Consider the following 25,176-nt stretch of genomic DNA (forward strand, 5'->3'; position numbering starts at 1 on the left):
AGAAAACACCATCGGGGAAGAGTAATTTTTCAACATTGATCTCAGTACTAACAGTTCTGGTTATAAAGGCTACCCGCCGTTGGAGTCCCGTCCATATTTCGGCGTATCCGCCACAGAGAAAGCGGTGGATCAATGTGTCAACTGCGTCACATCGGGTGCACACAATCGTGTCACTAAGACCAATGGAGTGCAACTTTTCGTTAGTGGAAACTACGTTATTAACAACTCGGTACCAGGTTGCCTGAATGTCGGAAGACAGTTCACGATTACTAATATTTTTCCAAATTCTTTTCCAGTCTTTGTCGGGATATCTGCACTCCATTTTGTTGACATGTTCTTTCGTTGTTAAGAGTTCCATTAATTTCCTGCAATTCCTTGATTGTGGATTCGTGACAATACTGTCCATGTAGCTAATCTCTAAAAAGAACTGGCGAATATATTTCAATTTATAATTAATTCCGCCTATATTTATGGGTGGACGTAAATTTTCTGGCTGTAGGAGTCGATACAGCCTGGCTGTAATACTATGTGGACGTTTTTCTATAATTTGTAGGGTCCTCTTTATATATAACGCCGTAGTCTTCCGCCATATATCTGTTAAACCTAGGCCACCTTCAGCGGAAGGTAACGTAACTGTACCGACTGCTACTCTAAAAATATTCCCTGTCCATATAAATCGGCAAATGATACTCATTATACGTTTGGCAATGGGTTTCGAAACTGGCAATATTTTACCTATATATATAGCTTTTGATAAAATGGACCAATTAATTATTCTGATTCGTTGTTTAATGTTCAGATGTCTGGTCTGATTGAGTATTGTGGCTCCTCTGATTGTATCCAGTACTTTCTTCCAATTGTAGGTCATGGTCTGAAGCGGACATCGGTAAAAGGTGACACCCAGAGCGGTGTGACGATCGACGGAGCGTGCCCATTCCAAACGGACATCTTGAAGACCTTTAAGATTTAAAAACGAACTCTTCACCTCGTTAACCCTAGCGCCTGTAGCTTCACAAAAGATCTGAATATTCGTAGTTAATTTCTCTAAATCTTCGTTACTACGAATAACCACTCCAACGTCATCAGCATATGCATTGGTGACGTTGTTAACGCCAGATATCGTGATGCCCTCAAGATCGACATCGAGTCTCCTTAGTAAAGGCTCCAGTGCAACAACATACAGGAGCATTGACAAAGGACTTCCCTGCGGGACGCCGTTGCGAATTTCAATGGGTGGAGTGAAATGCCCATTTACAGACACTTGTGTTTGGATGCCTTCAACAATGTTAATTAAAACTTGCACAAAATGTTGACTAAAACCCACATAGGTCAACGTTCTGAACAAAAATAAGTGGTTGACCCTGTCAAAAGCCTTTGAGAAGTCGATAAAGGCAAGGCCTCCTGGTGAGGATGACGTTGCAAAAATTGCAGAGACATCCCTATATTCACAAACAGTTTTAAAAATATTCCGCCCCGAGAGACAGGTTTGGTGGTCACCTATGATCTTCTCCATTAGAGGTCTCAGTCTTTCCTTCAGTACACGTGCAATTATTTTATAATCCGAGTTCATCAAACATATTGGTCTCAATTGATTGAGATCTTTAACTGTCGCGTTCCTTCCCTTTGGTATTAGCACAGTTACGCTTTCTTTGAACTCGCGTGGAACAGTAACACCTTGCAACACTTCATTTATCACTTCTGTGAATTGATTACCGATGAGAGGCCAAAATTTACAATAAAACTCTACAGGCAAGCCATCAGGCCCTGGGGACTTACGGGTAGGCGAATATTTAAGTATATCAAACACCTCCTCACATGTGATCGCAGTGGTAAGGGACACATTGTCCTCGTCATTGAGAACGTTGTCGATACCTGTAGTTCGTAGCAAATCGTTAGCACAGTCTAGATTATACCGGGTATCAGTATATAACGTACGATAAAATCCATAAACTGCATTTAAAATGTCAGAGTGTTCCGTCAGCACCCGGTTATCGCCCACTCTAAGACAAGCAATAAACGCTCGTCTTCTATTTCTTTCATGTTCGAGTAAGTGGTACAGCGATGCGTTTTCGTCCTCCACCGTTGTCGGGACACGAGATTTAATTTTTAAACCCTCCAGCTGTTGTCGCTTGAGACTTATGAGGTGAGCCTTGATCTTCTTTATTTCAATGAAAACCTCATCAGTCATCTGCTGAGCTGATAGTTCCCTTAAGCATGTATAGTAAAATTCAACGCTATTGCGAGACCACATCGCTCGCTCCCTCCCGTAAGCTATTAGGGATGATCTCAATTTCTTTTTAGCACATGAGGTCCACCACGCAAGGCGAGAGCTGTATTTATGGCGCATACGTAGAGCAGCCTGCCATACCTCCGCTACTGTTCTTGATAGGGCACCCTCGAACAACATATGGGTATTCAGCTTCCATAAGGGGCGACCCCAATACGTTCCTTGCTTCTGAAACCGAATGCTGCATTTCACTGCGAGATGGTCCGAAAAGGTAGTGGGAATTACTTCGATACTACTGATTTTATTTTCCAGGTTTGCAGTGACGTATATTCTGTCTATTCTGCTTTGCGAGCGACTACTGATGTACGTAAATTTGACTAACGTGGGGTATTTGCTTTCCCACACGTCTGTCCACTTCATTTTTGTCACCAAAGCCGCCAGTTCCCTGGAGAAGTTAAAATTTGGTCGCTGATCCTTTTTGTGAAGTACACAATTAAAGTCACCACCGATTAAAGCTTCCGCCGGATTCCCCTTAAGTAAATAGACCATATCGTTCTTAAAAAAATTAACCCTATCATCTCTAGCGTTGTTACCAGAGGGGACATATACATTTAAAACAGTAGTAGTAAAAATTTTACAACTGATGCCCCTCCCATTTTCTAACAGACAGATATCCTTCACATCAATACCATCTTTGACAAGGATCGCAGTCCCACATGTGGCTTCCGGTGCAATATTTAAAATCTCTTGAAAACCTGGGACATAAAAGTTGTGGACATTAAATTCCTGTAGGAGGGCTATATCAGTATCCGACTGGTAAAGGAAATCTTTTAAAGAAGCGACTTTCGTTTCACTGCGAATCCGATTTATATTGATCGTGGTCACATTATATGTCAGTTCCGTTGGCATAGGTGCAGGTAAAAGAAATTGGCTAATGAAGTATACCCCATGCAGAGTCACGTCTGTACCATTCCATTCTGTCTGTCAGAAAGAAAAATAGACATTAAAAAAAAAATTAAATGCCACTAGCATGTGTCAGGTCCATCTCCATTCCGTGGTCGGTGCGATCTTCTTGGGCATCGGCCCAATCAAGTCCTTTTCCTGAGACAGTTCGTTCTAAATCCATAGTAGTGCCGGTCTGCAAACCTGCGACGCCAAGCGGTGCGCGAGGTTGTTGTTGAAGATCATCTGCATCGGCACGACTCATCTCCGCTTCAGTACACTCGTTAACTCGTGCTACTGGGCATTGTTCTCGTAGTCGTTCATTATCCCTTAAATGTTTTAACTTTTCCCGCAATGCAGGAGCTAAACTCTCTGCTGCTTTGTGTGCCAATCTCCTCTTCTTGCCTTTCTTCGAAGATCTCTTCGGCGATCTAGCAGGAGATGAAGTTTGCGACCTGTCAGGAGAAGTACCGAATGATTCGTCTGACGTCGCCTGTTCCTTTTTTCGGACAAAAGTCCGCGTATCGCATTCCACAACGGCAGAAGGAGGCGCATCTTTTTCCATGGCTCCCACTGGTAGCAACCCAGTCTCCAGTTCTACACTATCGCTCGTTGTGGTTTCCTTGACGCAAGTGTCTTCTGTGGGCGCCAACGTGAAACCAATGTCCAGATTGCTATCTTCGTTCATAGTTCCCGCAGAGTGGATGCCTGGAGCGTCCACTCCTCGGAAGCTAGTGGCAATATCCTCACGTTGGTGGGAATCCTGACAACGCAAGGAAACCTCCGTTGCAGGTATTTGGGGATCTTCGGCCGAGTCCGCGGAAGAACGAGCAACCACAGTGGGAGAGTTGGAAAAAGTTGGCGTCGGCATAGATTCGAGGGGCGCGGAGCTGATCGGCAGACCATCCGCAAATCTAGAGCTTGAAGCCGGAGTATCATCGACAACCGCCCGCGAGGCAGCAGGCTCCCCGCGCACAGGCGGCACCGACTCGCGTCGGCTGCGGAAGTCAGCAGCGGCAGCGTATGACAACTTCATACCAACAACAGGGCCGGAACTCGGCATCTCGTCACGCGGTAACTGCGGGACACGCCTCCGTGATAATTCTGCACGAATGTGTTCCGTGGAATTGCATAAAGCGCAAGTCCGCGGTTGCCCATCATAGATAATCAAAGCACGATACCCACAAATATTAAGATAAGAGGGGACATGCTTCTGTAATTCAATCTTAATTTGCCTTACGCCGTTCAAGACAGGAAACATATGAGCTTCAGACCACCTTTCTGCCACATTGGAAATAATTCTGCCATAAGGCCGAAGGGCAACATTAAGTTCTTCGGGCGGAATTTCAAAAGGGAGCTCAAACACTCTGATCGTACGAATCCCGTACCCAGCATGACTAACAGCAACGTCACTCACATTCCCATCAGAATGATTAAACTTCACGCTACCTCCGCAACGATCCACAATGGAACTACATAATTCTGGACATTTCATCTTCAGATACACAGCATTTGTCACAAACGAGAGATAAACTCCGACAACATCATCACCGTTAATCAATACTTTTTCGATAAACCATGCTTTAATTTCAAATGCTTTAGGTCGAACGAAATTTCGATCGAAAGTAAACTTGATTGTGTCTTTCCTCAAATAATTCGACCTATTCATTCTAGAACTTCATGAATACAAGTGCAACACGAATAGCGGCTTAGCAGCACCACTAACCTCAAACGCAGCGACTCAGCCTGTGTTTACTACAGCCAGACGTCCAGCTCCGCCACACGTCCGTCCCGCTCGGCGGCTGATTCGCAACTGCGACCAACGAGCCTTCTCGATGCACATGACTATCGCCTCCGTTCTTGGTATCACCGTGCTGAGCTGCTGCTCACCCAGCGTTCTCCCTGGCTGTTGCGGTTTGATTGTTTTTATCGTTGTCTTTTACTATAGCAACTTCTAGAATCGGACGGAGCTCGTAGCCGATGCCCTTGCTTACGCAGGAAAAATCTGTTGGAGCTACGGTTTTCCAGGTAGTACAACGGCAAAACCGTCGTTTCAGTGGTGTAGCGGTTATCACGTCTGCTTTACACGCAGAAGGTCCCCGGTTCGATCCCGGGCGGAAGCACGACTTTTTTTAAACCCGTTTTCGGATTCCATTTCCGAGATAACGTCACGTCTGCGTGTGCGGGATAATAAATGTCGTGTGCTACACCGATATCGCCTCATTTTACTGTCAAATGCTCTTGCTCCCATAGTGCACCGGTATTCAGTAACTCAGAACGCTCGTAGCTCCATTCTGGCCTGCAAAATTTAGTATCCATTTCTTCAAGACTACTTCAAGTTCGCTTCATACTGGCTTTCCTGATCTCTTTGCACTCGCCTTGTCACAACTCTGTTGAAGTGTGAACGTAACTAATAGTGAGAAACTCTTAACTACGCTCAGTCTTGTATCCCACTCTTTGGTTGACGTTGTCGCTAACCAGATGAAGGTAGACTGCTCCACGATTGAGCTTCGTCTCCACTCACGGTGCACACGTTCTGCAAAGACAACCTTTGTTTTCCGTTGCATGCAAGATTACTGTCGGCTCTTCTACAGAAATCGACCTATGTAATTTACTGGTATCAGATTCTTGCCATATCAAACGGTCCCTTCATGACCGTAGGGCCACACACAGCGTGCTGCGGCACGCATCTGTTCTTCATTGCAGAGCTACAAACGTGGGTGAGCTCCACCTACTCTTCAGCACGGTCAAAACGGTAGGGCTCGTCCGGGATTTGAACCCGGGACCTCCTGCACCCAAAGCAGGAATCATACCCCTAGACCAACGAGCCACTTGCCGGTGGCAGTGAAGGTAATCCCAAGCAGTCCAGCTCCGAGGAACACAAACTTTCATGTAAATCACAAAGAAAAGCGCTTTCTGAAGGCAGCGCCCACCACTGATGGAAAGAATATTAAAGGCAATGAATGTAGAGTGAATAATTTCATCGCGCTCTGCAGATGAACAGACGGTGGTGTTTCACTTTCGTCATGTGCTTTCTTAGCATCAAGGGAAGGCAAATGCACTAAACAAAAGAACACCGGGAATCCGAAACACCAACTCATAACCAAAAGATAGCGGAATATACTGCAAGCAAAACTTCCATACACGACTCCTGAAGGCGTCGGTGCCTTAAGAATTATTCCGTGCAGCAATGATCATCTACGAAGAGCCAACTGTATGTGTCGCTCCACCACGCAACATTTTTGATATCGTTTTACCTAAATTTCCATTACCTGTTCGTTACAAGAATACCGTGTGGCTTTCAACTGGTCTGCTTCGTCCAGCAGCGATAGTAGTAACTAAACCGACCACAGTATCATTAAAAGTAGGTCAGACACAAAAGTCGGAGTTGCTCTGTAGCTCATGTTATTCTGCTTTCAGATGCAATTGTATGGCTGGGAGTAGGGGCGTACTCCTGTAATGCAGGCGTCCGGGAGGCCGTTTCTGTGGGAGACATCTGGGAACAACTACAGACACGGCCGTTTCATTAGCTCAGGAACGACCGCGATGCTCTTATCGAGCTCTGCAGATTGCCGGACTGCAGTGCGGAATTTTCTGCTAGTGGTGGCTCGGGGTTAAGAGAAGTCGGGAGGTGTGAGCAAAACTACATCGGGAAACCGAAACAGACGACTCATAACGAAAAGATTGCGGAACGTACTGCAAAAGCAAACGTTGGAGAAGACGAACTCTGAAGCCGTCGGTGCTTTAACAATCATTCCGTGCAGCAATGATAATCTGGGAAGAGCGAAGGGTGGGTTCCGCTCGACCACACAACAAATTTTATATAATGTTCTACTTGTTCTAAATTTGCGTTTCCAGATCATCAGTAAAATACTGTGTGATTTACACCTGGCTTGCTTCTTCCAAAAGCGATATTAAGAAATACATCGACTGCAACGTCATTAGGGGTCGCGGGTCCGGGCGCCGGCGCGCCAGCGGCGGCCTGTCGGGGCTGCTGGTGCCTCCATGTAGAGCTGCTACCGCTGGGCCCGGGCTCCTTGCCGCTAACGAAGTGATTGCTTTTGGTGACATCATATGCAACAGCGACTGCGCGAATTGACGGTAGCTCGTACGGAAAGCAAGAGTAGCTGATGCTACCGAGGACTCGGCCGCGAGCTTGTCCGACGACTTCTTGGGCTCTTATTCGTGGTGGCATTCAGACAGGCTAGGGAGCTGTCGATTGTTGCGTACGAATGCGAAATACCTGCATTGTGCGTTTCCGCAAAGTGATTTTTACGCCAAAGTTGTGATCGTCCTGCAAGTTGTGTCACATGTGGATCTCAGAGCTTAGCAGTTTCCGTGGTGTAGCGGTTATCACGTCTGCCTAACAGGCAGAAGGTCTCCGTTTCGATTCCGGGCGTAATCACTTTTTCGTCGCACTCAACAAGACACTTGCTACAATCTCTACTGTGAACATTTAAATCAATTTCAAACGTCCAACCACCAGGCTGCAGATGGCTCAAATGATACGTGAAACTCTTTCAGAACCGGCTACTTGGTTTTTGTGCTTACCTGGAGGGCAGGAAATTCGCGGAACAGCCGCCGGCATGCCGGTAGTCGCCACACGTTTGCACAAAACGCAAGGGCTCGTCCGTGATTTGAACCCGGGACCTCCTGCACCCGAAGCAGGAATCATACCCCTAGACCAACGAGCCTTCTCGATGCACATGACTATCGCCTCCGTTCTTGGTATCACCGTGCAGAGCTGCTGCTCACCCAGCGTTCTCCCTGGCTGTTGCGGTTTGATTGTTTTTATCGTTGTCTTTTACTATAGCAACTTCTAGAATCGGACGGAGCTCGTAGCCGATGCCCTTGCTTACGCAGGAAAAATCTGTTGGAGCTACGGTTTTCCAGATAGTACAACGGCAAAACCGTCGTTTCCGTGGTGTAGCGGTTATCACGTCTGCTTTACACGCAGAAGGTCCCCGGTTCGATCCCGGGCGGAAGCACGACTTTTTTTAAACCCGTTTTCGGATTCCATTTCCGAGATAACGTCACGTCTGCGTGTGCGGGATAATAAATGTCGTGTGCTACACCGATATCGCCTCATTTTACTGTCAAATGCTCTTGCTCCCATAGTGCACCGGTATTCAGTAACTCAGAACGCTCGTAGCTCCATTCTGGCCTGCAAAATTTAGTATCCATTTCTTCAAGACTACTTCAAGTTCGCTTCATACTGGCTTTCCTGATCTCTTTGCACTCGCCTTGTCACAACTCTGTTGAAGTGTGAACGTAACTAATAGTGAGAAACTCTTAACTACGCTCAGTCTTGTATCCCACTCTTTGGTTGACGTTGTCGCTAATCAGATGAAGGTAGACTGCTCCACGATTGAGCTTCGTCTCCACTCACGGTGCACACGTTCTGCAAAGACAACCTTTGTTTTCCGTTGCATGCAAGATTACTGTCGGCTCTTCTACAGAAATCGACCTATGTAATTTACTGGTATCAGATTCTTGCCATATCAAACGGTCCCTTCATGACCGTAGGGCCACACACAGCGTGCTGCGGCACGCATCTGTTCTTCATTGCAGAGCTACAAACGTGGGTGAGCTCCACCTACTCTTCAGCACGGTCAAAACGGTAGGGCTCGTCCGGGATTTGAACCCGGGACCTCCTGCACCCAAAGCAGGAATCATACCCCTAGACCAACTTTTTTTTTTATTTATTTATTTTGGGCCTCCCTTCTCCCCACACAGCCCATCCATTCGCTCTCCTTTTATGCCTTCTTCGGCGAGCTTCTATGCTATATCGACTGATTTTTTTTTCAAATTTTCTGTGACAGTTAGGGAAATGAAATGATGTTTGGCTTCTTCGCCATGTGAGGCTTCTCCTCCGTAGAACTGAAAATTGAAAAATTAAGGCTTCTTGGGAATTAATAAATTGTCACTCTTGCTTCATACTGAAAAAAATTAAACAAAAATAGAAAGATTGTAACTGAGGAACACGTGCAAGAAGCTTCCACTGCATTGTGTGCAACGAAACCACCTTCCGATATTACCGAGATCCTGGAAAATCATCATAGATGAAAGTAGTTGCTGGAGATATGGGGTTCATCCAGCAGTAAGTGTGAAGCCGCAGTGCCGTTTCGGGGTTCTGTCCGAGGCCTTCACGGCTACCGTAGCGGCCCTGGGGCACACGAAGTCCCCACCGTACTTCACCCTCAACAGCGATCCCCTACTTCGGCCTGTGACTACATTTTTCGTAGACGAGGGCTATTAAGATGTTTATCCAATCCCTTGTCTCTGAAACAGAATGTGTAACATGTTACCAAAAGTTTTTTTGTGGTCCCTGCGCGTACATATCTGATAATATTTTGCTCGTTCGTATAATTCGTATTCTAAAACACGGTCATTGCCGTGTTCAGATATAACGTAATGTACATAACTGCCAAACAACCACAACACAGCATTGGTTTTCTGGACAGGGAAGAAAACACCATCGGGGAAGAGTAATTTTTCAACATTGATCTCAGTACTAACAGTTCTGGTTATAAAGGCTACCCGCCGTTGGAGTCCCGTCCATATTTCGGCGTATCCGCCACAGAGAAAGCGGTGGATCAATGTGTCAACTGCGTCACATCGGGTGCACACAATCGTGTCACTAAGACCAATGGAGTGCAACTTTTCGTTAGTGGAAACTACGTTATTAACAACTCGGTACCAGGTTGCCTGAATGTCGGAAGACAGTTCACGATTACTAATATTTTTCCAAATTCTTTTCCAGTCTTTGTCGGGATATCTGCACTCCATTTTGTTGACATGTTCTTTCGTTGTTAAGAGTTCCATTAATTTCCTGCAATTCCTTGATTGTGGATTCGTGACAATACTGTCCATGTAGCTAATCTCTAAAAAGAACTGGCGAATATATTTCAATTTATAATTAATTCCGCCTATATTTATGGGTGGACGTAAATTTTCTGGCTGTAGGAGTCGATACAGCCTGGCTGTAATACTATGTGGACGTTTTTCTATAATTTGTAGGGTCCTCTTTATATATAACGCCGTAGTCTTCCGCCATATATCTGTTAAACCTAGGCCACCTTCAGCGGAAGGTAACGTAACTGTACCGACTGCTACTCTAAAAATATTCCCTGTCCATATAAATCGGCAAATGATACTCATTATACGTTTGGCAATGGGTTTCGAAACTGGCAATATTTGACCTATATATATAGCTTTTGATAAAATGGACCAATTAATTATTCTGATTCGTTGTTTAATGTTCAGATGTCTGGTCTGATTGAGTATTGTGGCTCCTCTGATTGTATCCAGTACTTTCTTCCAATTGTAGGTCATGGTCTGAAGCGGACATCGGTAAAAGGTGACACCCAGAGCGGTGTGACGATCGACGGAGCGTGCCCATTCCAAACGGACATCTTGAAGACCTTTAAGATTTAAAAACGAACTCTTCACCTCGTTAACCCTAGCGCCTGTAGCTTCACAAAAGATCTGAATATTCGTAGTTAATTTCTCTAAATCTTCGTTACTACGAATAACCACTCCAACGTCATCAGCATATGCATTGGTGACGTTGTTAACGCCAGATATCGTGATGCCCTCAAGATCGACATCGAGTCTCCTTAGTAAAGGCTCCAGTGCAACAACATACAGGAGCATTGACAAAGGACTTCCCTGCGGGACGCCGTTGCGAATTTCAATGGGTGGAGTGAAATGCCCATTTACAGACACTTGTGTTTGGATGCCTTCAACAATGTTAATTAAAACTTGCACAAAATGTTGACTAAAACCCACATAGGTCAACGTTCTGAACAAAAATAAGTGGTTGACCCTGTCAAAAGCCTTTGAGAAGTCGATAAAGGCAAGGCCTCCTGGTGAGGATGACGTTGCAAAAATTGCAGAGACATCCCTATATTCACAAACAGTTTTAAAAATATTCCGCCCCGAGAGACAGGTTTGGTGGTCACCTATGATCTTCTCCATTAGAGGTCTCAGTCTTTCCTTCAGTACACGTGCAATTATTTTATAATCCGAGTTCATCAAACATATTGGTCTCAATTGATTGAGATCTTTAACTGTCGCGTTCCTTCCCTTTGGTATTAGCACAGTTACGCTTTCTTTGAACTCGCATGGAACAGTAACACCTTGCAACACTTCATTTATCACTTCTGTGAATTGATTACCGATGAGAGGCCAAAATTTACAATAAAACTCTACAGGCAAGCCATCAGGCCCTGGGGACTTACGGGTAGGCGAATATTTAAGTATATCAAACACCTCCTCACATGTGATCGCAGTGGTAAGGGACACATTGTCCTCGTCATTGAGAACGTTGTCGATACCTGTAGTTCGTAGCAAATCGTTCGCACAGTCTAGATTATACCGGGTATCAGTATATAACGTACGATAAAATCCATAAACTGCATTTAAAATGTCAGAGTGTTCCGTCAGCACCCGGTTATCGCCCACTCTAAGACAAGCAATAAACGCTCGTCTTCTATTTCTTTCATGTTCGAGTAAGTGGTACAGCGATGCGTTTTCGTCCTCCACCGTTGTCGGGACACGAGATTTAATTTTTAAACCCTCCAGCTGTTGTCGCTTGAGACTTATGAGGTGAGCCTTGATCTTCTTTATTTCAATGAAAACCTCATCAGTCATCTGCTGAGCTGATAGTTCCCTTAAGCATGTATAGTAAAATTCAACGGTATTGCGAGACCACATCGCTCGCTCCCTCCCGTAAGCTATTAGGGATGATCTCAATTTCTTTTTAGCACATGAGGTCCACCACGCAAGGCGAGAGCTGTATTTATGGCGCATACGTAGAGCAGCCTGCCATACCTCCGCTACTGTTCTTGATAGGGCACCCTCGAACAACATATGGGTATTCAGCTTCCATAAGGGGCGACCCCAATACGTTCCTTGCTTCTGAAACCGAATGCTGCATTTCACTGCGAGATGGTCCGAAAAGGTAGTGGGAATTACTTCGATACTACTGATTTTATTTTCCAGGTTTGCAGTGACGTATATTCTGTCTATTCTGCTTTGCGAGCGACTACTGATGTACGTAAATTTGACTAACGTGGGGTATTTGCTTTCCCACACGTCTGTCCACTTCATGTTTGTCACCAAAGCCGCCAGTTCCCTGGAGAAGTTAAAATTTGGTCGCTGATCCTTTGTGTGAAGTACACAATTAAAGTCACCACCGATTAAAGCTTCCGCCGGATTCCCCTTAAGTAAATAGACCATATCGTTCTTAAAAAAATTAGCCCTATCATCTCTAGCGTTGTTACCAGAGGGGACATATACATTTAAAACAGTAGTAGTAAAAATTTTACAACTGATGCCCCTCCCATTTTCTAACAGACAGATATCCTTCACATCAATACCATCTTTGACAAGGATCGCAGTCCCACATGTGGCTTCCGGTGCAATATTTAAAATCTCTTGAAAACCTGGGACATAAAAGTTGTGGACATTAAATTCCTGTAGGAGGGCTATATCAGTATCCGACTGGTAAAGGAAATCTTTTAAAGAAGCGACTTTCGTTTCACTGCGAATCCGATTTATATTGATCGTGGTCACATTATATGTCAGTTCCGTTGGCATAGGTGCAGGTAAAAGAAATTGGCTAATGAAGTATACCCCATGCAGAGTCACGTCTGTACCATTCCATTCTGTCTGTCAGAAAGAAAAATAGACATTAAAAAAAAAAATTAAATGCCACTAGCATGTGTCAGGTCCATCTCCATTCCGTGGTCGGTGCGATCTTCTTGGGCATCGGCCCAATCAAGTCCTTTTCCTGAGACAGTTCGTTCTAAATCCATAGTAGTGCCGGTCTGCAAACCTGCGACGCCAAGCGGTGCGCGAGGTTGTTGTTGAAGATCATCTGCATCGGCACGACTCATCTCCGCTTCAGTACACTCGTTAACTCGTGCTACTGGGCATTGTTCTCGTAGTCGTTCATTATCCCTTAAATGTTTTAACTTTTCCCGCAATGCAGGAGCTAAACTCTCTGCTGCTTTGTGTGCCAATCTCCTCTTCTTGCCTTTCTTCGAAGATCTCTTCGGCGATCTAGCAGGAGATGAAGTTTGCGACCTGTCAGGAGAAGTACCGAATGATTCGTCTGACGTCGCCTGTTCCTTTTTTCGGACAAAAGTCCGCGTATCGCATTCCACAACGGCAGAAGGAGGCGCATCTTTTTCCATGGCTCCCACTGGTAGCAACCCAGTCTCCAATTCTACACTATCGCTCGTTGTGGTTTCCTTGACGCAAGTGTCTTCTGTGGGCGCCAACGTGAAACCAATGTCCAGATTGCTATCTTCGTTCATAGTTCCCGCAGAGTGGATGCCTGGAGCGTCCACTCCTCGGAAGCTAGTGGCAATATCCTCACGTTGGTGGGAATCCTGACGACGCAAGGAAACCTCCGTTGCAGGTATTTGGGGATCTTCGGCCGAGTCCGCGGAAGAACGAGCAACCACAGTGGGAGAGTTGGAAAAAGTTGGCGTCGGCATAGATTCGAGGGGCGCGGAGCTGATCGGCAGACCATCCGCAAATCTAGAGCTTGAAGCCGGAGTATCATCGACAACCGCCCGCGAGGCAGCAGGCTCCCCGCGCACAGGCGGCACCGACTCGCGTCGGCTGCGGAAGTCAGCAGCGGCAGCGTATGACAACTTCATACCAACAACAGGGCCGGAACTCGGCATCTCGTCACGCGGTAACTGCGGGACACGCCTCCGTGATAATTCTGCACGAATGTGTTCCGTGGAATTGCATAAAGCGCAAGTCCGCGGTTGCCCATCATAGATAATCAAAGCACGATACCCACAAATATTAAGATAAGAGGGGACATGCTTCTGTAATTCAATCTTAATTTGCCTTACGCCGTTCAAGACAGGAAACATATGAGCTTCAGACCACCTTTCTGCCACATTGGAAATAATTCTGCCATAAGGCCGAAGGGCAACATTAAGTTCTTCGGGCGGAATTTCAAAAGGGAGCTCAAACACTCTGATCGTACGAATCCCGTACCCAGCATGACTAACAGCAACGTCACTCACATTCCCATCAGAATGATTAAACTTCACGCTACCTCCGCAACGATCCACAATGGAACTACATAATTCTGGACATTTCATCTTCAGATACACAGCATTTGTCACAAACGAGAGATAAACTCCGACAACATCATCACCGTTAATCAATACTTTTTCGATAAACCATGCTTTAATTTCAAATGCTTTAGGTCGAACGAAATTTCGATCGAAAGTAAACTTGATTGTGTCTTTCCTCAAATAATTCGACCTATTCATTCTAGAACTTCATGAATACAAGTGCAACACGAATAGCGGCTTAGCAGCACCACTAACCTCAAACGCAGCGACTCAGCCTGTGTTTACTACAGCCAGACGTCCAGCTCCGCCACACGTCCGTCCCGCTCGGCGGCTGATTCGCAACTGCGACCAACGAGCCTTCTCGATGCACATGACTATCGCCTCCGTTCTTGGTATCACCGTGCTGAGCTGCTGCTCACCCAGCGTTCTCCCTGGCTGTTGCGGTTTGATTGTTTTTATCGTTGTCTTTTACTATAGCAACTTCTAGAATCGGACGGAGCTCGTAGCCGATGCCCTTGCTTACGCAGGAAAAATCTGTTGGAGCTACGGTTTTCCAGGTAGTACAACGGCAGAACCGTCGTTTCAGTGGTGTAGCGGTTATCACGTCTGCTTTACACGCAGAAGGTCCCCGGTTCGATCCCGGGCGGAAGCACGACTTTTTTTAAACCCGTTTTCGGATTCCATTTCCGAGATAACGTCACGTCTGCGTGTGCGGGATAATAAATGTCGTGTGCTACACCGATATCGCCTCATTTTACTGTCAAATGCTCTTGCTCCCATAGTGCACCGATATTCAGTAACTCAGAACGCTCGTAGCTCCATTCTGGCCTGCAAAATTTAGTATCCATTTCTTCAAGACTACTTCAAGTTCGCTTCATACTGGCTTTCCTGATCTCTTTGCACTCGCCTTGTCACAACTCTGTTGAAGTGTGAACGTAACTAATAGTGAGAAACTCTTAACTACGCTCAGTCTTGTATCCCACTCTTTGGTTGACGTTGTCGCTAATCAGATGAAGGTAGACTGCTCCACGATTGAGCTTCGTCTCCACTCACGGTGCACACGTTCTGCAAAGACAACCTTTGTTTTCCGTTGCATGCAAGATTACTGTCGGCTCTTCTACAGAAATCGACCTATGTAATTTACTGGTATCAGATTCTTGCCATATCAAACGGTCCCTTCATGACCGTAGGGCCACACACAGCGTGCTGCGGCACGCATCTGTTCTTCATTGCAGAGCTACAAACGTGGGTGAGCTCCACCTACTCTTCAGCACGGTCAAAACGGTAGGGCTCGTCGGGGATTTGAAACCGGGACCTCCTGCACCCAAAGCAGGAATCATACCCCTAGACCAACGAGCCACTTGCCGGTGGCAGTGAAGGTAATCCCAAGCAGTCCAGCTCCGAGGAACACAAACTTTCATGTAAATCAGAAAGAAAAGCGCTTTCTGAAGGCAGCGCCCACCACTGATGGAAAGAATATTAAAGGCAATGAATGTAGAGTGAATAATTTCATCGCGCTCTGCAGATGAACAGACGGTGGTGTTTCACTTTCGTCATGTGCTTTCTTAGCATCAAGGGAAGGCAAATGCACTAAACAAAAGAACACCGGGAATCCGAAACACCAACTCATAACCAAAAGATAGCGGAATATACTGCAAGCAAAACTTCCAAACACGACTCCTGAAGGCGTCGGTGCCTTAAGAATTATTCCGTGCAGCAATGATCATCTACGAAGAGCCAACTGTATGTGTCGCTCCACCACGCAACTTTTTTTGATATCGTTTTACCTAAATTTCCATTACCTGTTCGTTACAAGAATACCGTGTGGCTTTCAACTGGTCTGCTTCGTCCAGCAGCGATAGTAGTAACTAAACCGACCACAGTATCATTAAAAGTAGGTCAGACACAAAAGTCGGAGTTGCTCTGTAGCTCATGTTATTCTGCTTTCAAATGCAATTGTATGGCTGGGAGTAGGGGCGTACTCCTGTAATGCAGGCGTCCGGGAGGCCGTTTCTGTGGGAGACATCTGGGAACAACTACAGACACGGCCGTTTCATTAGCTCAGGAACGACCGCGATGCTCTTATCGAGCTCTGCAGATTGACCGGACTGCAGTGCGGAATTTTCTGCTAGTGGTGGCTCGGGGTTAAGAGAAGTCGGGAGGTGTGAGCAAAACTACATCGGGAAACCGAAACAGACGACTCATAACGAAAAGATTGCGGAATGTACTGCAAAAGCAAACGTTGGAGAAGACGAACTCTGAAGCCGTCGGTGCTTTAACAATCATTCCGTGCAGCAACGATAATCTGGGAAGAGCGAAGTGTGGGTTCCGCTCGACCACACAACAAACTTTATATAATGTTCTACTTGTTCTAAATTTGCGTTTCCAGATCATCAGTAAAATACTGTGTGATTTACACCTGGCTTGCTTCTTCCAAAAGCGATATTAAGAAATACATCGACTGCAACGTCATTAGGGGTCGCGGGTCCGGGCGCCGGCGCGCCAGCGGCGGCCTGTCGGGGCTGCTGGTGCCTCCATGTAGAGCTACCGCTGGGCCCGGGCTCCTTGCCGCTGACGAAGTGATTGCTTTTGGTGACATCATATGCAATAGCGACTGCGCGAATTGACGGTAGCTCGTACGGAAAGCAAGAGTAGCTGATGCTACCGAGGACTCGGCCGCGAGCTTGTCCGACGACTTCTTGGGCTCTTATTCGTGGTGGCATTCAGACAGGCAAGGGTGCTGTCGATTGTTGCGTACGAATGCGAAATACCTGCATTGTGCGTTTCCGCAAAGTGATTTTTACGCCAAAGTTGTGATCGTCCTGCAAGTTGTGTCACATGTGGATCTCAGAGCTTAGCAGTTTCCGTGGTGTAGCGGTTATCACGTCTGCCTAACAGGCAGAAGGTCTCCGTTTCGATTCCGGGCGTAATCACTTTTTCGTCGCACTCAACAAGACACTTGCTACAATCTCTACTGTGAACATTTAAATCAATTTCAAACGTCCAACCACCAGGCTGCAGATGGCTCAAATGATACGTGAAACTCTTTCAGAACCGGCTACTTGGTTTTTGTGCTTACCTGGAGGGCAGGAAATGCGCGGAACAGCCGCCGGCATGCCGGTAGTCGCCACACGTTTGCACAAAACGCAAGGGCTCGTCCGGGATTTGAACCCGGGACCTCCTGCACCCGAAGCAGGAATCATACCCCTAGACCAACGAGACTTCTCGATGCACATGACTATCGCCTCCGTTCTTGGTATCACCGTGCAGAGCTGCTGCTCACCCAGCGTTCTCCCTGGCTGTTGCGGTTTGATTGTTTTTATCGTTGTCTTTTACTATAGCAACTTCTAGAATCGGACGGAGCTCGTAGCCGATGCCCTTGCTTACGCAGGAAAAATCTGTTGGAGCTACGGTTTTCCAGGTAGTACAACGGCAAAACCGTCGTTTCCGTGGTGTAGCGGTTATCACGTCTGCTTTACACGCAGAAGGTCCCCGGTTCGATCCCGGGCGGAAGCACGACTTTTTTTAAACCCGTTTTCGGATTCCATTTCCGAGATAACGTCACGTCTGCGTGTGCGGGATAATAAATGTCGTGTGCTACACCGATATCGCCTCATTTTACTGTCAAATGCTCTTGCTCCCATAGTGCACCGGTATTCAGTAACTCAGAACGCTCGTAGCTCCATTCTGGCCTGCAAAATTTAGTATCCATTTCTTCAAGACTACTTCAAGTTCGCTTCATACTGGCTTTCCTGATCTCTTTGCACTCGCCTTGTCACAACTCTGTTGAAGTGTGAACGTAACTAATAGTGAGAAACTCTTAACTACGCTCAGTCTTGTATCCCACTCTTTGGTTGACGTTGTCGCTAATCAGATGAAGGTAGACTGCTCCACGATTGAGCTTCGTCTCCACTCACGGTGCACACGTTCTGCAAAGACAACCTTTGTTTTCCGTTGCATGCAAGATTACTGTCGGCTCTTCTACAGAAATCGACCTATGTAATTTACTGGTATCAGATTCTTGCCATATCAAACGGTCCCTTCATGACCGTAGGGCCACACACAGCGTGCTGCGGCACGCATCTGTTCTTCATTGCAGAGCTACAAACGTGGGTGAGCTCCACCTACTCTTCAGCACGGTCAAAACGGTAGGGCTCGTCCGGGATTTGAACCCGGGACCTCCTGCACCCAAAGCAGGAATCATACCCCTAGACCAACTTTTTTTTTTTTTTATTTATTTTGGGCCTCCCTTCTCCCCACACAGCCCATCCATTCGCTCTCCTTTTATGCCTTCTTCGGCGAGCTTCTATGCTATATCGACTGATTTTTTTTTCAAATTTTCTGTGACAGTTAGGGAAATGAAATGATGTTTGGCTTCTTCGCCATGTGAGGCTTCTCCTCCGTAGAACTGAAAATTGAAAAATTAAGGCTTCTTGGGAATTAATAAATTGTCACTCTTGCTTCATACTGAAAAAAATTAAACAAAAATAGAAAGATTGTAACTGAGGAACACGTGCAAGAAGCTTCCACTGCATTGTGTGCAACGAAACCACCTTCCGATATTACCGAGATCCTGGAAAATCATCATAGATGAAAGTAGTTGCTGGAGATATGGGGTTCATCCAGCAGTAAGTGTGAAGCCGCAGTGCCGTTTCGGGGTTCTGTCCGAGGCCTTCACGGCTACCGTAGCGGCCCTGGGGCACACGAAGTCCCCACCGTACTTCACCCTCAACAGCGATCCCCTACTTCGGCCTGTGACTACATTTTTCGTAGACGAGGGCTATTAAGATGTTTATCCAATCCCTTGTCTCTGAAACAGAATGTGTAACATGTTACCAAAAGTTTTTTTGTGGTCCCTGCGCGTACATATCTGATAATATTTTGCTCGTTCGTATAATTCGTATTCTAAAACACGGTCATTGCCGTGTTCAGATATAACGTAATGTACATAACTGCCAAACAACCACAACACAGCATTGGTTTTCTGGACAGGGAAGAAAACACCATCGGGGAAGAGTAATTTTTCAACATTGATCTCAGTACTAACAGTTCTGGTTATAAAGGCTACCCGCCGTTGGAGTCCCGTCCATATTTCGGCGTATCCGCCACAGAGAAAGCGGTGGATCAATGTGTCAACTGCGTCACATCGGGTGCACACAATCGTGTCACTAAGACCAATGGAGTGCAACTTTTCGTTAGTGGAAACTACGTTATTAACAACTCGGTACCAGGTTGCCTGAATGTCGGAAGACAGTTCACGATTACTAATATTTTTCCAAATTCTTTTCCAGTCTTTGTCGGGATATCTGCACTCCATTTTGTTGACATGTTCTTTCGTTGTTAAGAGTTCCATTAATTTCCTGCAATTCCTTGATTGTGGATTCGTGACAATACTGTCCATGTAGCTAATCTCTAAAAAGAACTGGCGAATATATTTCAATTTATAATTAATTCCGCCTATATTTATGGGTGGACGTAAATTTTCTGGCTGTAGGAGTCGATACAGCCTGGCTGTAATACTATGTGGATGTTTTTCTATAATTTGTAGGGTCCTCTTTATATATAACGCCGTAGTCTTCCGCCATATATCTGTTAAACCTAGGCCACCTTCAGCGGAAGGTAACGTAACTGTACCGACTGCTACTCTAAAAATATTCCCTGTCCATATAAATCGGCAAATGATACTCATTATACGTTTGGCAATGGGTTTCGAAACTGGCAATATTTGACCTATATATATAGCTTTTGATAAAATGGACCAATTAATTATTCTGATTCGTTGTTTAATGTTCAGATGTCTGGTCTGATTGAGTATTGTGGCTCCTCTGATTGTATCCAGTACTTTCTTCCAATTGTAGGTCATGGTCTGAAGCGGACATCGGTAAAAGGTGACACCCAGAGCGGTGTGACGATCGACGGAGCGTGCCCATTCCAAACGGACATCTTGAAGACCTTTAAGATTTAAAAACGAACTCTTCACCTCGTTAACCCTAGCGCCTGTAGCTTCACAAAAGATCTGAATATTCGTAGTTAATTTCTCTAAATCTTCGTTACTACGAATAACCACTCCAACGTCATCAGCATATGCATTGGTGACGTTGTTAACGCCAGATATCGTGATGCCCTCAAGATCGACATCGAGTCTCCTTAGTAAAGGCTCCAGTGCAACAACATACAGGAGCATTGACAAAGGACTTCCCTGCGGGACGCCGTTGCGAATTTCAATGGGTGGAGTGAAATGCCCATTTACAGACACTTGTGTTTGGATGCCTTCAACAATGTTAATTAAAACTTGCACAAAATGTTGACTAAAACCCACATAGGTCAACGTTCTGAACAAAAATAAGTGGTTGACCCTGTCAAAAGCCTTTGAGAAGTCGATAAAGGCAAGGCCTCCTGGTGAGGATGACGTTGCAAAAATTGCAGAGACATCCCTATATTCACAAACAGTTTTAAAAATATTCCGCCCCGAGAGACAGGTTTGGTGGTCACCTATGATCTTCTCCATTAGAGGTCTCAGTCTTTCCTTCAGTACACGTGCAATTATTTTATAATCCGAGTTCATCAAACATATTGGTCTCAATTGATTGAGATCTTTAACTGTCGCGTTCCTTCCCTTTGGTATTAGCACAGTTACGCTTTCTTTGAACTCGCATGGAACAGTAACACCTTGCAACACTTCATTTATCACTTCTGTGAATTGATTACCGATGAGAGGCCAAAATTTACAATAAAACTCTACAGGCAAGCCATCAGGCCCTGGGGACTTACGGGTAGGCGAATATTTAAGTATATCAAACACCTCCTCACATGTGATCGCAGTGGTAAGGGACACATTGTCCTCGTCATTGAGAACGTTGTCGATACCTGTAGTTCGTAGCAAATCGTTCGCACAGTCTAGATTATACCGGGTATCAGTATATAACGTACGATAAAATCCATAAACTGCATTTAAAATGTCAGAGTGTTCCGTCAGCACCCGGTTATCGCCCACTCTAAGACAAGCAATAAACGCTCGTCTTCTATTTCTTTCATGTTCGAGTAAGTGGTACAGCGATGCGTTTTCGTCCTCCACCGTTGTCGGGACACGAGATTTAATTTTTAAACCCTCCAGCTGTTGTCGCTTGAGACTTATGAGGTGAGCCTTGATCTTCTTTATTTCAATGAAAACCTCATCAGTCATCTGCTGAGCTGATAGTTCCCTTAAGCATGTATAGTAAAATTCAACGGTATTGCGAGACCACATCGCTCGCTCCCTCCCGTAAGCTATTAGGGATGATCTCAATTTCTTTTTAGCACATGAGGTCCACCACGCAAGGCGAGAGCTGTATTTATGGCGCATACGTAGAGCAGCCTGCCATACCTCCGCTACTGTTCTTGATAGGGCACCCTCGAACAACATATGGGTATTCAGCTTCCATAAGGGGCGACCCCAATACGTTCCTTGCTTCTGAAACCGAATGCTGCATTTCACTGCGAGATGGTCCGAAAAGGTAGTGGGAATTACTTCGATACTACTGATTTTATTTTCCAGGTTTGCAGTGACGTATATTCTGTCTATTCTGCTTTGCGAGCGACTACTGATGTACGTAAATTTGACTAACGTGGGGTATTTGCTTTCCCACACGTCTGTCCACTTCATGTTTGTCACCAAAGCCGCCAGTTCCCTGGAGAAGTTAAAATTTGGTCGCTGATCCTTTGTGTGAAGTACACAATTAAAGTCACCACCGATTAAAGCTTCCGCCGGATTCCCCTTAAGTAAATAGACCATATCGTTCTTAAAAAAATTAGCCCTATCATCTCTAGCGTTGTTACCAGAGGGGACATATACATTTAAAACAGTAGTAGTAAAAATTTTACAACTGATGCCCCTCCCATTTTCTAACAGACAGATATCCTTCACATCAATACCATCTTTGACAAGGATCGCAGTCCCACATGTGGCTTCCGGTGCAATATTTAAAATCTCTTGAAAACCTGGGACATAAAAGTTGTGGACATTAAATTCCTGTAGGAGGGCTATATCAGTATCCGACTGGTAAAGGAAATCTTTTAAAGAAGCGACTTTCGTTTCACTGCGAATCCGATTTATATTGATCGTGGTCACATTATATGTCAGTTCCGTTGGCATAGGTGCAGGTAAAAGAAATTGGCTAATGAAGTATACCCCATGCAGAGTCACGTCTGTACCATTCCATTCTGTCTGTCAGAAAGAAAAATAGACATTAAAAAAAAAATTAAATGCCACTAGCATGTGTCAGGTCCATCTCCATTCCGTGGTCGGTGCGATCTTCTTGGGCATCGGCCCAATCAAGTCCTTTTCCTGAGACAGTTCGTTCTAAATCCATAGTAGTGCCGGTCTGCAAACCTGCGACGCCAAGCGGTGCGCGAGGTTGTTGTTGAAGATCATCTGCATCGGCACGACTCATCTCCGCTTCAGTACACTCGTTAACTCGTGCTACTGGGCATTGTTCTCGTAGTCGTTCATTATCCCTTAAATGTTTTAACTTTTCCCGCAATGCAGGAGCTAAACTCTCTGCTGCTTTGTGTGCCAATCTCCTCTTCTTGCCTTTCTTCGAAGATCTCTTCGGCGATCTAGCAGGAGATGAAGTTTGCGACCTGTCAGGAGAAGTACCGAATGATTCGTCTGACGTCGCCTGTTCCTTTTTTCGGACAAAAGTCCGCGTATCGCATTCCACAACGGCAGAAGGAGGCGCATCTTTTTCCATGGCTCCCACTGGTAGCAACCCAGTCTCCAATTCTACACTATCGCTCGTTGTGGTTTCCTTGACGCAAGTGTCTTCTGTGGGCGCCAACGTGAAACCAATGTCCAGATTGCTATCTTCGTTCATAGTTCCCGCAGAGTGGATGCCTGGAGCGTCCACTCCTCGGAAGCTAGTGGCAATATCCTCACGTTGGTGGGAATCCTGACGACGCAAGGAAACCTCCGTTGCAGGTATTTGGGGATCTTCGGCCGAGTCCGCGGAAGAACGAGCAACCACAGTGGGAGAGTTGGAAAAAGTTGGCGTCGGCATAGATTCGAGGGGCGCGAAGCTGATCGGCAGACCATCCGCAAATCTAGAGCTTGAAGCCGGAGTATCATCGACAACCGCCCGCGAGGCAGCAGGCTCCCCGCGCACAGGCGGCACCGACTCGCGTCGGCTGCGGAAGTCAGCAGCGGCAGCGTATGACAACTTCATACCAACAACAGGGCCGGAACTCGGCATCTCGTCACGCGGTAACTGCGGGACACGCCTCCGTGATAATTCTGCACGAATGTGTTCCGTGGAATTGCATAAAGCGCAAGTCCGCGGTTGCCCATCATAGATAATCAAAGCACGATACCCACAAATATTAAGATAAGAGGGGACATGCTTCTGTAATTCAATCTTAATTTGCCTTACGCCGTTCAAGACAGGAAACATATGAGCTTCAGACCACCTTTCTGCCACATTGGAAATAATTCTGCCATAAGGCCGAAGGGCAACATTAAGTTCTTCGGGCGGAATTTCAAAAGGGAGCTCAAACACTCTGATCGTACGAATCCCGTACCCAGCATGACTAACAGCAACGTCACTCACATTCCCATCAGAATGATTAAACTTCACGCTACCTCCGCAACGATCCACAATGGAACTACATAATTCTGGACATTTCATCTTCAGATACACAGCATTTGTCACAAACGAGAGATAAACTCCGACAACATCATCACCGTTAATCAATACTTTTTCGATAAACCATGCTTTAATTTCAAATGCTTTAGGTCGAACGAAATTTCGATCGAAAGTAAACTTGATTGTGTCTTTCCTCAAATAATTCGACCTATTCATTCTAGAACTTCATGAATACAAGTGCAACACGAATAGCGGCTTAGCAGCACCACTAACCTCAAACGCAGCGACTCAGCCTGTGTTTACTACAGCCAGACGTCCAGCTCCGCCACACGTCCGTCCCGCTCGGCGGCTGATTCGCAACTGCGACCAACGAGCCTTCTCGATGCACATGACTATCGCCTCCGTTCTTGGTATCACCGTGCAGAGCTGCTGCTCACCCAGCGTTCTCCCTGGCTGTTGCGGTTTGATTGTTTTTATCGTTGTCTTTTACTATAGCAACTTCTAGAATCGGACGGAGCTCGTAGCCGATGCCCTTGCTTACGCAGGAAAAATCTGTTGGAGCTACGGTTTTCCAGGTAGTACAACGGCAAAACCGTCGTTTCCGTGGTGTAGCGGTTATCACGTCTGCTTTACACGCAGAAGGTCCCCGGTTCGATCCCGGGCGGAAGCACGACTTTTTTTAAACCCGTTTTCGGATTCCATTTCCGAGATAACGTCACGTCTGCGTGTGCGGGATAATAAATGTCGTGTGCTACACCGATATCGCCTCATTTTACTGTCAAATGCTCTTGCTCCCATAGTGCACCGGTATTCAGTAACTCAGAACGCTCGTAGCGCCATTCTGGCCGGCAAAATTTAGTATCCATTTCTTCAAGACTACTTCAAGTTCGCTTCATACTGGCTTTCCTGATCTCTTTGCACTCGCCTTGTCACAACTCTGTTGAAGTGTGAACGTAACTAATAGTGAGAAACTCTTAACTACGCTCAGTCTTGTATCCCACTCTTTGGTTGACGTTGTCGCTAATCAGATGAAGGTAGACTGCTCCACGATTGAGCTTCGTCTCCACTCACGGTGCACACGTTCTGCAAAGACAACCTTTGTTTTCCGTTGCATGCAAGATTACTGTCGGCTCTTCTACAGAAATCGACCTATGTAATTTACTGGTATCAGATTCTTGCCATATCAAACGGTCCCTTCATGACCGTAGGGCCACACACAGCGTGCTGCGGCACGCATCTGTTCTTCATTGCAGAGCTACAAACGTGGGTGAGCTCCACCTAC

General features: G+C 45.9%; 8 non-coding genes across 8 annotated transcripts; 5 read left to right on the top strand and 3 right to left on the bottom strand.

Annotated features, from left to right (window-relative positions):
• Nucleotides 1-5,219: 5,219 nt before the first annotated feature.
• Nucleotides 5,220-5,292, top strand: Trnav-uac (transfer RNA valine (anticodon UAC)). Its single transcript has one exon. It is a non-coding gene; the product is annotated as a tRNA-Val (tRNA).
• A 635-nt stretch (nt 5,293-5,927) lies between these two features.
• Nucleotides 5,928-5,999, bottom strand: Trnap-ugg (transfer RNA proline (anticodon UGG)). The gene has a single exon. It is a non-coding gene; the product is annotated as a tRNA-Pro (tRNA).
• Nucleotides 6,000-7,791: 1,792 nt separating this feature from the next.
• Trnap-cgg (transfer RNA proline (anticodon CGG)) lies at nt 7,792-7,863 on the bottom strand. The gene has a single exon. It is a non-coding gene; the product is annotated as a tRNA-Pro (tRNA).
• A 221-nt stretch (nt 7,864-8,084) lies between these two features.
• Trnav-uac (transfer RNA valine (anticodon UAC)) lies at nt 8,085-8,157 on the top strand. Its single transcript has one exon. It is a non-coding gene; the product is annotated as a tRNA-Val (tRNA).
• Nucleotides 8,158-14,856: 6,699 nt separating this feature from the next.
• Nucleotides 14,857-14,929, top strand: Trnav-uac (transfer RNA valine (anticodon UAC)). Its single transcript has one exon. It is a non-coding gene; the product is annotated as a tRNA-Val (tRNA).
• A 2,498-nt stretch (nt 14,930-17,427) lies between these two features.
• Nucleotides 17,428-17,499, bottom strand: Trnap-cgg (transfer RNA proline (anticodon CGG)). Its single transcript has one exon. It is a non-coding gene; the product is annotated as a tRNA-Pro (tRNA).
• Nucleotides 17,500-17,720: 221 nt separating this feature from the next.
• Trnav-uac (transfer RNA valine (anticodon UAC)) lies at nt 17,721-17,793 on the top strand. Its single transcript has one exon. It is a non-coding gene; the product is annotated as a tRNA-Val (tRNA).
• A 6,698-nt stretch (nt 17,794-24,491) lies between these two features.
• Trnav-uac (transfer RNA valine (anticodon UAC)) lies at nt 24,492-24,564 on the top strand. The gene has a single exon. It is a non-coding gene; the product is annotated as a tRNA-Val (tRNA).
• The last annotated feature ends 612 nt before the right edge of the window (nt 24,565-25,176 follow it).

This window comes from Schistocerca gregaria, chromosome 2 (assembly GCF_023897955.1).
Source record: "Schistocerca gregaria isolate iqSchGreg1 chromosome 2, iqSchGreg1.2, whole genome shotgun sequence".
NCBI lineage: Eukaryota > Metazoa > Arthropoda > Insecta > Orthoptera > Acrididae > Schistocerca > Schistocerca gregaria.